Here is a 13,125-nt window from a genome sequence, read left to right on the forward strand (position 1 = left end):
GGGTCCGAAGTCTCTGCAAATTCGTAGAGAGCCCTAGATTGTAGCAAAGCCCAATTCGCAGAGAACTAGTTCGCTAGAGAAAACCAGCCCAATTTAGCATGCTGTAGTAGGGCCCACTCATCATTCCTAATAGAATTTGGCTAAGAGTCTTAATCAGATATGATTTTTTTTTGTAATCTTAAAGAAAGAAAAGAGATAGAGTCCAATTTAGTTAAAAGTTTCTATTTAGAGATAAGGATAAGATTATATCTGAATTAGGAAATAGGACTTTCTATTTTTGAGAAAGAGAACTCCTAAGAGGAGTTGAAAACTGCTCCCTCCTAAGGCTATATAAAGGGGGGTGACCATGTCATTGTGGCATTAGCAAGTGCACTAGTCGTTCAAATAGTAAAGTAGTGAATAGAGTATCGTTCCCACGAGGATTAAGGAAACAATTGCTAATACTAAATTGGTCACTTCTTATCTGATCAACAACAAATCAAAACTTTATTCAAAAGCTAAAAATCCTAAACTAAAATCCATCTAATTGCCCCAATTGCCTTCAATTCAGGTTAGAAGAGTAAACAGTTAATGTTAATCATTCAGCAATCAATCAAATTGAATCATTCGAATAGATTCTGATTGAGCCTTGGTTTGGTATACCCCAAGGTCATGAATAGCCTCTCTCAAGTGCATGTTCATCCTATGCATGAGTGACGGTTCTTCTATCTCTGGCAAGAATCTAATCATTCATGTATGCATTTTTCAAACACATCTAAGGCATCAATTTAAATCTGAATTGATCACCAACTAAATTGTGAAAGTTATCTCTAACCTTGCATCCAATTCAGTTCTTGAATAATAGATCTGAATTCCTAGAGTCTTTCTCAAGCACTCTAAGAATTCCAAGCATAGATCAATTTGGCCAATCTGAAAATTTGCATATCTGAATTCTCTTTCAAGCAATTCAGATCTTGCTTCTCATATCTGAGTTTTGAAAGTTTAATTGGCTGAATTGATCTACAATTAACCCCTATTCAATAAACTTCAAAACAATTCACACCCATTCGAATGAATCAAAAAAAAATTGATTGTTGATCTGAAATTTTACAAACTTAATTACATCAAGAAAGAATGGAACTAGAATGAAATTATTACAATAGATCTCTGATTCAAAAACCCCCAATTTCGAACTCACATTCTCTTCTTGCTAGCTTGACTTGAACTCCTCCAGCCCTTCTTCTTCTCTTCCTTGCGCCTATCCCTTCTTCTCTTCTCTTATCTTCAAGGTGTTCGAACCTCTAGGAGTGGGAGAGCCTTGATCTCAAGCAATTGAACACTTCTCCCCCCTCTAGAGGCCTCCTTATATAGATTTTCAAGGGGGCTCTTGCCCCCTCTTGAAGCCTCTAGAATGGGGTGTATTACACCCCCTTCTTGAACTTTCTAGAGTGCTCTCTTAAGAGCCTTCTAAGGGTTGCCGCCCCTAGCTCTTTTGGGCTGCAATTAGGCTCCCTCTTAGCATATGTTAGCTACACTCTAGGCTGCTCTTTTGGGCTGAGAATGGGCCTCCTCTTGCTGGGCCGAAATTTTCTCCTTGCTAGGCTTCTTTCCTTAGGTTTTTCCAAGGAATTAACTTGCAATACTTGGGCCGAATTATACTTTCTTGCTCCCATGGCTAGGCTAGGCTGAATTTGGACCTTTTTGGTCTATCTTTTCTTACATTTTGCCTTCTTTTTCTTGAATTGATTACCCCTACAATCTTTCTTGTCATTAAGCTAAATTAGTGCAAAATTGAATAAAACCGGCATAAGAATCCATGCAAAGACCTCATAAATTATAGATAAATTGTATGTTCATCAAATACCCCCACACTTAAGCTTTTGCTTGTCCTGAAGCAAAGACATCAGCCATAAACTGAACATTCCCCCCCCCCCTCTATTCTCACCATTTACCGGGTGAATTTTTAGGATAGAAATGCATTGAGTAGTCGGGGAACTTTTGTAAGTGTTCAACTCTTATTCTTGTAAATTTACCATTTAACACATGTATAAAATCCGAGGAAAGGAGAATATGAATTTCTTCAAAATCCAGCCTTCACTGCCAATCAATATATAAATCAGCTCCTTAATTGTCAAAGTTAATAATCAATTTGCACTAAGTTCACATCTGTAACTGATGTAACCGTTTCTGGTCACGTACCAATTTTTTGTGATGTATCAATTTTTTTTGGCTAAGTGCCTCGCCATTTGACCTGCTCCTAGGAGAGGATGGTGGAGCTCCCTGGTGGTGAGCTACTTGGTGACGAGCTCCCTGGTGGTGAGCTACTTGGTGACGAGCTCCCTGGTGGTGAGCTACCTGGTGATGAGCTCCCTGGTGGTGAGCTACTTGGTGACGAGCTCCCTAGTAGTGAGCTACCCGGTGACGAGCTCCCTGGCGGTGAGCTACCTGGTGACGAGCTCCCTGGTGGTGAGCTATTTGGTGACAAGCTCCCGGGTGGTGAGCTACATAGTGACGAGCTCTCTGGTGGTGCGCTACTTGGTGACGAGCTCCCTGGCGGTGAGCTACCTTGGTGGGCTCGTCATTTGACCTGCTCCTAGGCGGCCTGTAACTCAGGGGATGGTGGAGCTCCCTGGTGTAGCACAACCCGACTGCCCTCTGCATGAGGTGATCTCCTCTCCTTTGTAGGCGGCGGGAGCTGAGGGACCTGCGAGAACTCCATCTTTTCCTCCTCTTTGTAGGTGATGGAAGCTGAGGAACCTGCGAGAACTGAATCAGAGGACCCAGGGGTATTTTCCCGGCGGGGACTCTCCGATGCCTAAGTTAGCATTCTGATTGTAGGGAGCTTGGAGAGAAATGAGAGAGCTAGAGAACAGGGATTACCTCCATTTTTTCATTCTCTCCCCCTTGTCTTTGGGGGTCGGAGTCCTTATATAGTGGTGTCCTGTCAAATCAGGCATAACAGCCTCTGTCAAGTCAGGCGTAACCGCCTCTGTCTCTCTGCCGCAACCGTTACTGCCAGAGTTGAGGTGGCGGGTGCAGGCGGCTGCTGCAGAGTACGGCTCTACCAGTCAAGGGACAGCTCTCAGGACTGGCAGGCACGGCGCCGCCTAGTGAGAGATGTGGGCATAGGCCTCCGGATCTGTCAGGTACGATTGCCAGGCAGGAGATCTTCCTGCGATACGCCGAGCTGCCCCTAAGTGCCGAGCTACCTGTTAACTAAAGGAAGTCCGAAGTATATACAAATAAAAAAGAGAAGAGCTACATTTACTTAACCGAGCTCAGAGGCTCGGGACATCACGTATATACAGGGAGTCCAAGAAAAGAGGCAGATAGAACATCAGTCGATGTAGGGCTCCTCGTCTCCATTAGTAACTATGGCAAGGTGGTTGATCTTCGTACAGTCCCCGGCGATAGCATCTCCGTCTCCCTCCTCCACTGTCTCTTCATCGAGGAGGTCGTCATCACTCTCCTCCTTCGAGTCCAGGTCATTAGCAGCCTCCCCGACCATCTCCTCGATGACCCTGGATGTGGTGATAGCACCAAGGTCGAGCTTGGAGAACTTGTGCCTTGTTAACCACCTGCTGAGCTTGAAGCCCTTGTGATAGGCCGTCGTGCCGGTCTCGATCAGTAACTTACGCTGCTCCTCTGAATATTTGTACTCCTTGATGGCCTGAACCTTAGCGTCCTTGATCACGTCATCGAAGATCTTCGTGCACTCCTTCACGAGCTCCTCGAGGTTCTCCTTTTCCCTCTGGAGGGCCTCCCTTTCCTCCTTGAGCTTCTTCTTCTCCTCCCTAAGCAGCACGATCAACTCCTTTTGAGCTTGCGCATCCTTCTCTAGCTTATGAATCTCACCATGAGCTAAGTCCAGTTCACGTTGAATGCTTCGAGAGCTTTCTTCATCCTGGAGGGCCTGCTTCAGTTGCACTTCGGATTGGCAAGCAAGAGCATAGATCACGAAGTTCACCTACCAAGAAAGAAATAAAATCTAAGTACCAAGAAAGAATAATAAGGAGTACAACCCAATGATCAAATACATACCACCATACAGTGAATCATCGTTCTGGCCCCGAGCTGAGCCACCGGCAGATCTGCCCATTACACGACCTCCTCGGCGAAGACCGCATCATTACTCTTGAGGAGGCCGAACTTTGGAGTCAAACTGCTCCAAGCTGCCTGGGAAGAGTCATCTCTCAAAGGGGTGGCTGCCTAAGTGGACTGAGGCTCAGACACCAGGGTCTCCTCGGGTAGGTGAGACGGAGAATCCCTACCTTGGTCTTCCTCGACCAAGTCAATGATGGGAGGATGTTTGGGGACAACAACGTCAACATTGGATTTGGTGACAGCTTCATGGGGACGGGCCTTCTTGGAGACCTTCCTCTTCTTCCCCCTCTTCATGCTTCCGAAGAGCTCGGTAGCAGGGATGTCAGCCATGGCTCCTGCAAAAAAGTAACAAACAAATCAATTACAAAATCAAGGCAAGCTGCGAAAAAGAAAACAAGTGTGTGCACCAAGACTACGACCTACCAGGAGGACTCAGCCTGGCTTGTATGAGCTTCTCTTCAAACACGAAGTTTTCAAAATTCAACCCGAGCTTCGCCCAAGATCAGACTTCTTGTGTCTCTTTGTCAAACTAGATGCCGGGGTCCTAAATGGTAGGTCTCTAGTGGGTTGGAAATCGCCACCCCGGAGCATTACGAACTATGAAATAGCACCTCTTCCAAGCTAGGACTTTCTTGGGAAGATCGTGCAAAATTTTGTAGCCCGAATGGGGAGACATGTAATAACTTCGCTTGTGCTCAAGAGAACACAGGCGGAGTTCCTTTTAATGTAGCAGATCGAAGAAAAGATGTTGAGTGTCAAAGGCCAGTTATAGTTGTGAAAAAGGGAGATGGTACCTACAATGTTACGGATTGAGTTTGGATGGAGTTGATCTATGGCAATGTCAAAAAATTTGACGACCCCAATTATGAAAGGCTGAAGTGGGAATTGCAACCCAGCTACGAGCTGCTACTCGAACACCACGATCTCGTCGTGACCGTGATCCCAAGGAAAACTACCTAAGGGAATGTTTTACACAAGGGTATCGAGTAGATTGTACCGAGCTAACAGAGACAGGAGCCTATCAGCCGTCATCATGGAAGGACCGAAGTTGTTGGTCCCCGAGCTCAATGCGAAGTGGAGGCCCCCTTGTCAGAAGCCTCGTGCTCCTGCCGAGGTGAGTCCACCTTAGACGGGTTGGAGTCCAAACCCCGCAATGAGGTATTCACATCGGCAAGGTGTAACTCTACAACCTACGCCGAGGTGCCCACCTCGGCCCTAGTGAACTCTTCACTCCCATCAAAAAGACTTCCTAAACTAACGCTAGACATACCAAACTAGAGGAACAAGACAAAAGGAAATTGAAACGAAGAGAGATGAACTCACCAACAAGACCGAAGGAAGCAAAAAGACCACGGATGCAAAAGGCAACTAACACCAACCTGGAAGACTAAAGCACGACCTCATCAAACTCGAGCACGCAATATGTGGCAAGAAAAATGGGCCCCTCTGGCCCTTATTTATAGCCACCATGATCGGGACTCAACAGTTAAGATCTACACAATCTGACGGCTCCCGTAAAAACTGGTTGCATGCCTTCCGAGATCGAAATCGGTTGAGTATGCGATTTCACATCCGCGAAGTTTATAAATGGCATGGCGTCTGCACGTACCCAGTACACGATTTGGGGTATTCTCTGGTCGAGCCAAATGGGTCATGAAGGTCCGACCGAAGAGCCGCCATCCGAACTGCCTGGAAGTCGCCCCAAATCCACTTGGGCTGGCCATGAACTCCCCGCACCGGGTCAGGACCCCTAGCATGGGGAGAAGGGGCTATTGATGAGGGGTGATTTGGCCTGACCTGATATGTAAGGGACACATGGATGCGGCTGGCTTGCCAGCCAAATGAAAAATCAGCACATAGTGCCATGTCAGCAATTCGGGGGACCTCGGGTGTTTGGCCTCTTAGGACCTAGAGCACCTCGGTACCCACTTACACCGAGGTGCCATGTAACTGAACCTAGGAGCTCAAAAATCATCTCCGAAATTCTCGGGATCACGCCGCGTAACTGTAGGCCTTGTCCTTACCCCGCCCGAATCGGATGGAAACGGTAAGGCTTATTAACAAACAAAGGGAGCATTAGTTTTGTCAAATGGATAAAACATATCCCATCCCTCCCACCATAAATCAAAACCAACTAAAATTGAATAAATAACTACTAACTATTGTCAAATGGAGGAACCACCTCTTTCTACCAAGGCCTCCTTGGCTTTTTGAAAAGCTATCAAAGGAGCACTTTTGTTCTATCCAAGTGTTGGAAACTTTCCCAAGATGGGAAAGTTAATTTACCCACCTAGGAGATGGGTGTCACTTACCTGGGAAAATAAACTTTTCCTAATCCTCACATAAATCTGAAAAAGAACATGGATTTCTTGATCAATAAGATTCACAATCCCATTGACCAACTAACTTTTCCCCTCTCAAAATCCCAGAAATGATTGTCTCCTAGGGGTGTCAACAGTATTTGAAAATCCGATTTCGAATTTGATATTCGACATAATCTAATCGAATTTGGATAATTCGAATATCTAATTGGTTGAATTCGGATATCCTATTCTTATTGAATAGTTAATCGGATTTGAATTCGGATATGACCTGATTCGATTTGATAAATATCCAAATTCGGTCGATTATTTAATTCTTATATATATTATATAAAATATTGTATATAATAATTAAGTTATATAAATAATTTATATACTTTATATCAATAAAACATTTATTTTATATATTTATTAATGATCTAAAATAATTAATTAATCAAATCAAATATTCAAATATTTAATCGAATTCGAATTCAGATATTAATTTTCAATATCCATCAAATATCAAATCGAATTTAAATATCGGATTTTCTAATCGAACTAGAATTCAGATATTGCCTAATCCAATTCGAATTCTATCCATTTACACCCCTATTGCCTCCCAATACTAAACTATAAAAGTGAATTTAAATGCCATTGACAGCCGAGTTTATATATTTTTTTAATGCAAAACTTACTGTTGTCAAATGGAAGAATTGCCTCCCTCTTCTACACATAGACATTTATATGCATCTAAGATGTGCACAATCACCAAAACCCAACGACGTTGTTGTCGTAGAAATTGGCATACTTTGATATGAAACAGCATTATATGTTCTATTGTAGAAATTTAAAAAGAAGTCAGAGCAAACATGATATTAACATAAGTTCTAACACAAACCAAACGAATACCCATAACTTGCCATGTGGCAGGTATCCTGAGGATTTAAATCAATTGTTGTAAGGATATAATTATTTACTGAGTTACTTAATCATTATCCCCTAAAGTTTAATTAATTACTAATTATAATATTATTTATGGGCAGTTACTTTTATACTTAATTTATATTAAATTAATTAACTTTAAATATTGGTTAGGCTATAAAAAATTTAAATAATGGACAAATTACCTAAAACTTCCCCTATAAAGTTTAGTAGTTTACATTAATAAAATGTTATAGTTACCTAACTTTCAATTTGGTTAAGTTTTATGATTGCATTAATCACTTTATCCACTCCTAAACAAATTTTCTTAGTTACTTAGCTATTTAAAATTTTATCAACCCCTAAAGTTTAATTAGTTATTGTCTTTCAAGAAAAAATTAAGTAATTAGTTATTAATTAAACTATTATTTGTGGATAATTATTTATATACTAAACTTAAATTTAATTAATTTTAAATAATGGGTAGGCTTCAAAAAAATTAAAGAATGGATATTAATTCTTTAAAAGCCCAACAATACTTTTTCGCAATTCAGTTAAAAAATTTTATGCATAGCACTGGTACCAACTAGTATATAATATACTAGTGGGGCCCTATCCAATATGATCACAAAGGGATTGAATGGAAATGTAAACCCTTGCATCATTTGCCAAGGGAAAATAAAATTAGAGATGGAGAGGGGGGATTTAGAGAGTCCAACCCATTATATATGAAAATGAAAAATAAGGAAAATGTTTTTTTAAATTGTAACCAAGGTTTTTAAAATCGAATCGAACAACGAACTGGTCAAGGGTCTGGTTCCTAAGTCGAACAGTCCTACCGTTCGAACTGAACAGATGGCCCATTCTAACAAAAAAAATAAAAATGGTCAAAACCGTTGAACAGTTTGAACAGTTCAACCGCACGGATCAGCAATTTTTTGGCCAAATCAACGTGTTTTTGCAAATTTCCGATTTTGGGAAAAATGGAACCGATTTTGAAAACCATGATTGTAACATATAAAAATAAACCAACACAATTAGTATATCTTTTTTTGGTGACACGTTTGAATCCCCCATAGGGGTAATGTAATTAATATATCAAAGTTTAATACAAATAATTGAATCATGTATGATGTATGTTTATATAAAACAAAGAAATGTAGTTTTAGTTCTCCATGAGTTGTAAATTATTATCCATAATTAAATTACAATTACCATTGATAATGTTTTTTAAATTGCAGAAATTCAATTACAATTATTGCAACTTTATTTTTTTAATTATAGTACTTTTATCCACTTAATTTTTTAAATTACAATAATTTAATTATCCATAATTAAATTACATAAAATTATCATTGATAATTAAAACTAGTGAATTTTAAATTATAATTATTGTTACTTTATTTTAATTTAGGGATTTTTAAATTTAAATTATCATTTGTAATTTAGTTTATAATTAAATTGATAAATTACAATTTACAGTAATTATTAATAGTAATTTCCATTGACTATAATTAATAGTATTTTTGTTAACTATAAAAAACAACAATTGTTAGGTATTTTATAAATACCAATAATTTGGTTAACTATTATTCATTTTCTCTTAGGTGATGTTTGGCATCGATGTTGATTCTTCTTTATTGATTTTTCAAAAATCAGTGATTTTTTAGATCAATATTTTTTTAATCGATAAATTCTGTTATTTGGTATCATTTTTGCCATGTAAGCCGATTTTTGAGAAATTGGCTTTGATTCTATTTGGTACTGATTCTCAAGGACCGATTATTTTTGTATTAGAGTTAAAATTCAATGTGGTGTTGGATGCCATGTCATCCTCAAAAAATGAGAATCAGCTAGAAATTAGGAAATCACCAAAAAAAGGTGGTCCCTAAGAAAGTGATGATTTCAAGAATTGGCTTTTGGCCGATTTCCTGAAAATCACCAAAATTGGCCAACCAAAAAGAAATTTCAGCATTGATTCCTCTAACACTGACACGGCTCCATGTGGTAGTGATTTTCAAGGAATCATCTTCAATGCCAAACATCACCTTAATTTTCTGATTTATACTTCTCTACAACTTTTCTTTTAATAGGAAGACAATAGTGATAATTAACTGAAAAATTTAAATAGAACGTTGATAATTAACTAATATGGTAAAATACAAAAACCTCCCCTAAAGTTTCTGACATTCATAAAAACCTCCCCTATAATTTTAAAGAATTCGACAAAAACTTCCCTTCCATCAATGGCCAAGTTGAAAAACATTGAATCGATTAATCATTTTTTCTAAATACCTATTTTACCCCTATGAGCATGTTATCTCCGTTTCCTCTCTCGTCGATCTCTTTCTTCTTTAACTAGCCATACCTTCAAAACTCCATTTATAATCCTCCACTTTCAACATCTAAGGTTCATGTCTAAACTCAACATCCAGATTCCTACAGTGTTCCATCCCTTTATAGAGGCAAATGCTGAGGACTCGGGCATTGGGGCAAAGGAGTATGTGCATGGACATATACAACAAAGAAATGGTCGGAAAATCCTAACAATGCAAGGTTTGAAGAAGGAATTCAATTACTTCAAAATACTCAAGGATCTAAAGAAGGAATTTTGCTGCAATGGTACTATTGTCTAGGACCCAAAGCTAGGCCAAGTTATTCAACTTCATGGTGATCAATAGAAGAATGTGTTGCCATTCCTCGTTCAGGCCAGAATTGTGAAGAAGGAACATATCAAGATTCATGGTTTTTGAGCAGCAACAAACTAGTCTCTGTGTTATCATACTTTACACATGTTTGCAGAGAACTCCACTGTACAAAGTGGAGGGATGCAACATTGATTTCACCAATCCAAACCCATTATTTATCTCTCTTTTCTTCTCCTCCCTCATCACTATCCCTACACAGCATTGAACCGCCCCCACACAGCCCGAATCTCCATTGCAAATATAACACCACCATCGGAACCACGGTGGTCGCCATTCCCAACCAAGTGTCGTTTAAAGAAGAAGATAGGCCGTCAAGTTTGCATTCAAATCGATGATGACGACCATTGGTCAGATTCAAACATCAAATGGAGAGAGAGAAAGAGAGAGGTCATGTTATGTTATGAGTTATGATCATTCTTCAATCTTCATTGTAGTTTGTAGGACAGCTAATGGTTAACCTACAACCTCCGCTTTTCTAGTATAGTAGTGTATGGTCCCTCAAATCTCAATCAAAGATTCATCAGATTCCATGTTCTATTCAGTTGGAATACGACTGGATTAATTTCATGCTCTCGTGGTTAAAAGAGAGAGCTGGATTAATTTCATGCATTGGAATACAACACCGAACTGCCCCCACAGAGATGTGGTTCCTATGGCAGTTCAGTGTATTGTGTAGGGATGATGAAGAGGGAGAAGAAGAAAAGAGAGCTGAATAATGGGTTTGGATTGGTGAAATCAATGTTGTGTTCCTATTCTTTAGACGGAATTCATGGGTAAAGAGGTCAACGGGAGAGGAAAGAGTATAAAATGTCAGCAAGGGTATTATTTCAATAAAAATATATGCAAACTAATTTGTAAAAGGGTAAAATAGGTATTTGGAAAAAATTAATCTTTGGTTTAATATTTTCCGTCTTGGGCATTGATGGAAGGGAGGTTTTTGTTGACTTCTTTAAAAATGTAGGAGAGGATTTTGCTAAAATAAAACTATAGGGGAGATTTTTATGATTGTCTGAAACTCCGAGAGAGGTTTTTGTATTTTACCCTAACTAATAAATACCAATCAATAAAACATTGATAATTATTAAATTATTAAATATTAAGTAATGGATGTTTATATTTTTGGCATATAGATTTTTCTTAATTAAATAGGAACCCATCCCACTTCAAATAGGTGGGCCCTACTTTGTTAAAATGCAGTTCATGGGCTTACAATTTACTCTCTTAAGCTGATCCTACTTCAATGGTCAAGTTTAATTGTCCCACAATATAGACTCTAGAGTACTATTGGGACTGTGGTCTGTGTTCATATTAAACCTATTCAAGGTTTATCCTTGAACCCATCTTACTTAAATAGGTACTAGTCAGGACCTATGCGGTGCATGAGCTTTGTCAATTATATTTAAGGTAGAATGAGTCTTATGACATTCCTACTTAGGTCAAATTGGGGGGAAGGGGGAGGGGTACACAAAGGAAAAGGCTCTAACATTAGCAAAGGGTAAAGCAAACCCAATGATCATGGGTAGAGCCAACGCAACCTGGGAGAACCCTAATCCCTACTTATACTACCCCTCTCCATGTAAATTTCCCCTCTCTCCCCACCCCCACCCAACAATTAGCTCCCCCAAAGCCCCATCCATGTTTATTCTCTCTGTTCCCCTACCAAAGATCATGGAGCTTAGCACTTTGAATGGAAAATTGGTCATATTTTTTGTTTAATTACCACTTAGCCCATTATTTTGTAAAGTATAGTTCATTTTGGTCAATGGTCAGACTGTATAATCACTGAATTGTTTGAAGTGGATAGTCGTTCACAGATTGATAACAGTTTTTTATAATTTAAATATTTTTGTTATATTTATGATAAATATCATGGTTTTCAAACCGTCATTCACTTAGACGATCAGACCTTTTAGCCTGAAACCCATCGAGACAACCAGTTCCGTTTCACTCTTAACCCGTATATTGGCCAAAAAATCGTTGACTTGGTAAACAACCCGCTAACTATCAAACCTTGCCCGTTTGACTTGGAGAATGGTTTTTGGTCTTTTTTTTCATTTTTTTTAAATTAGAATGGGTTGTCCATTCGAACTGGACTGTTGAACTGTTCAGCCCAAAAATCATCGAAGCAACCAATTTTGTTCCATCCTTAACCCGTATCTTGGCCAAAAACCGTTGACTTAGTAAGTGACCCATTTATTCTGATGGTTGAACCGTCAACCCGTTCAACCTAAACAATGGTCTTTGTTCACTTTGAAAATTCCTGATTAGTACCCTGTACTTTGGCTCGAGTGACAATTTGGTCCCCCAAATTTTAAAATGCGACAATTCAGTACCCAAACTTTCAAAATGTAACAATCCAGTACCCGGACTTTCAAAATGTGATAACCCAGTACCTATCGTTAACCAATCCGTTAATCATCCGTTAAGTGATATTTGAAAAGTCAAGAATGCCATCTGATTCTCTTTATCAACCACCCAAACATTGACAATAAAATGAACAGTCCTAAATTCTAGATTCTTCTAAACAGTCACCAACATTTTTTAATAGAATAGGGTAGGATTTGGGACTGTTCAGTTTTTTGTCAATGTTTGGATAGTTGACAAAGAGATGGCATTCGAAGTGCATTTTTTATTTTTCAAATGTCGCTTAATGGCTCTTTAACAGATTGGTTAATGACTGGTAATGGATTGTCACATTTTGAAAGTCTGGGTACTAGACTGTCACATTTTGAAAGTTTGGGTACTACATTGTCGCATTTTAAAGTTCGGGAACCAAATTGTCACTCGAGCCAAAGTACAGGGTACTGATTGGGAATTTTTCCTTATTTTAATTATTTTTAAATTTTTTATGGTAGGACGGCCCATCGATTCAAACTGGATGGTCGGACTGTTTGGCCTGAAAACCATCAAGGCAACCAATTCCGTTTCATCCTTAGTCCATATCTTGGCCAAAAACCATTAATTTGGTCAACGACCCGTTGACCCAAATGGTCAAACCATATGTCGACCCATTCTACCTGGACAATGGTTTTTGGTCATTTTTACTTTTCTATTAATAATGTTTTCACTAATTAATAACTGAATAACAAGAAATGAAATTTATAATTACT

General features: G+C 39.1%; 1 pseudogene; it reads left to right on the forward strand.

Annotated features, from left to right (window-relative positions):
• Positions 1-9,721: 9,721 nt before the first annotated feature.
• LOC104602258 (protein translation factor SUI1 homolog pseudogene) lies at positions 9,722-10,060 on the forward strand (annotated as a pseudogene).
• Positions 10,061-13,125: the final 3,065 nt, after the last annotated feature.

This window comes from Nelumbo nucifera, chromosome 1 (genome assembly GCF_055504915.1).
Source record: "Nelumbo nucifera cultivar China Antique chromosome 1, China Antique-T2T, whole genome shotgun sequence".
Classification (NCBI taxonomy): Eukaryota; Viridiplantae; Streptophyta; class Magnoliopsida; order Proteales; family Nelumbonaceae; genus Nelumbo; species Nelumbo nucifera.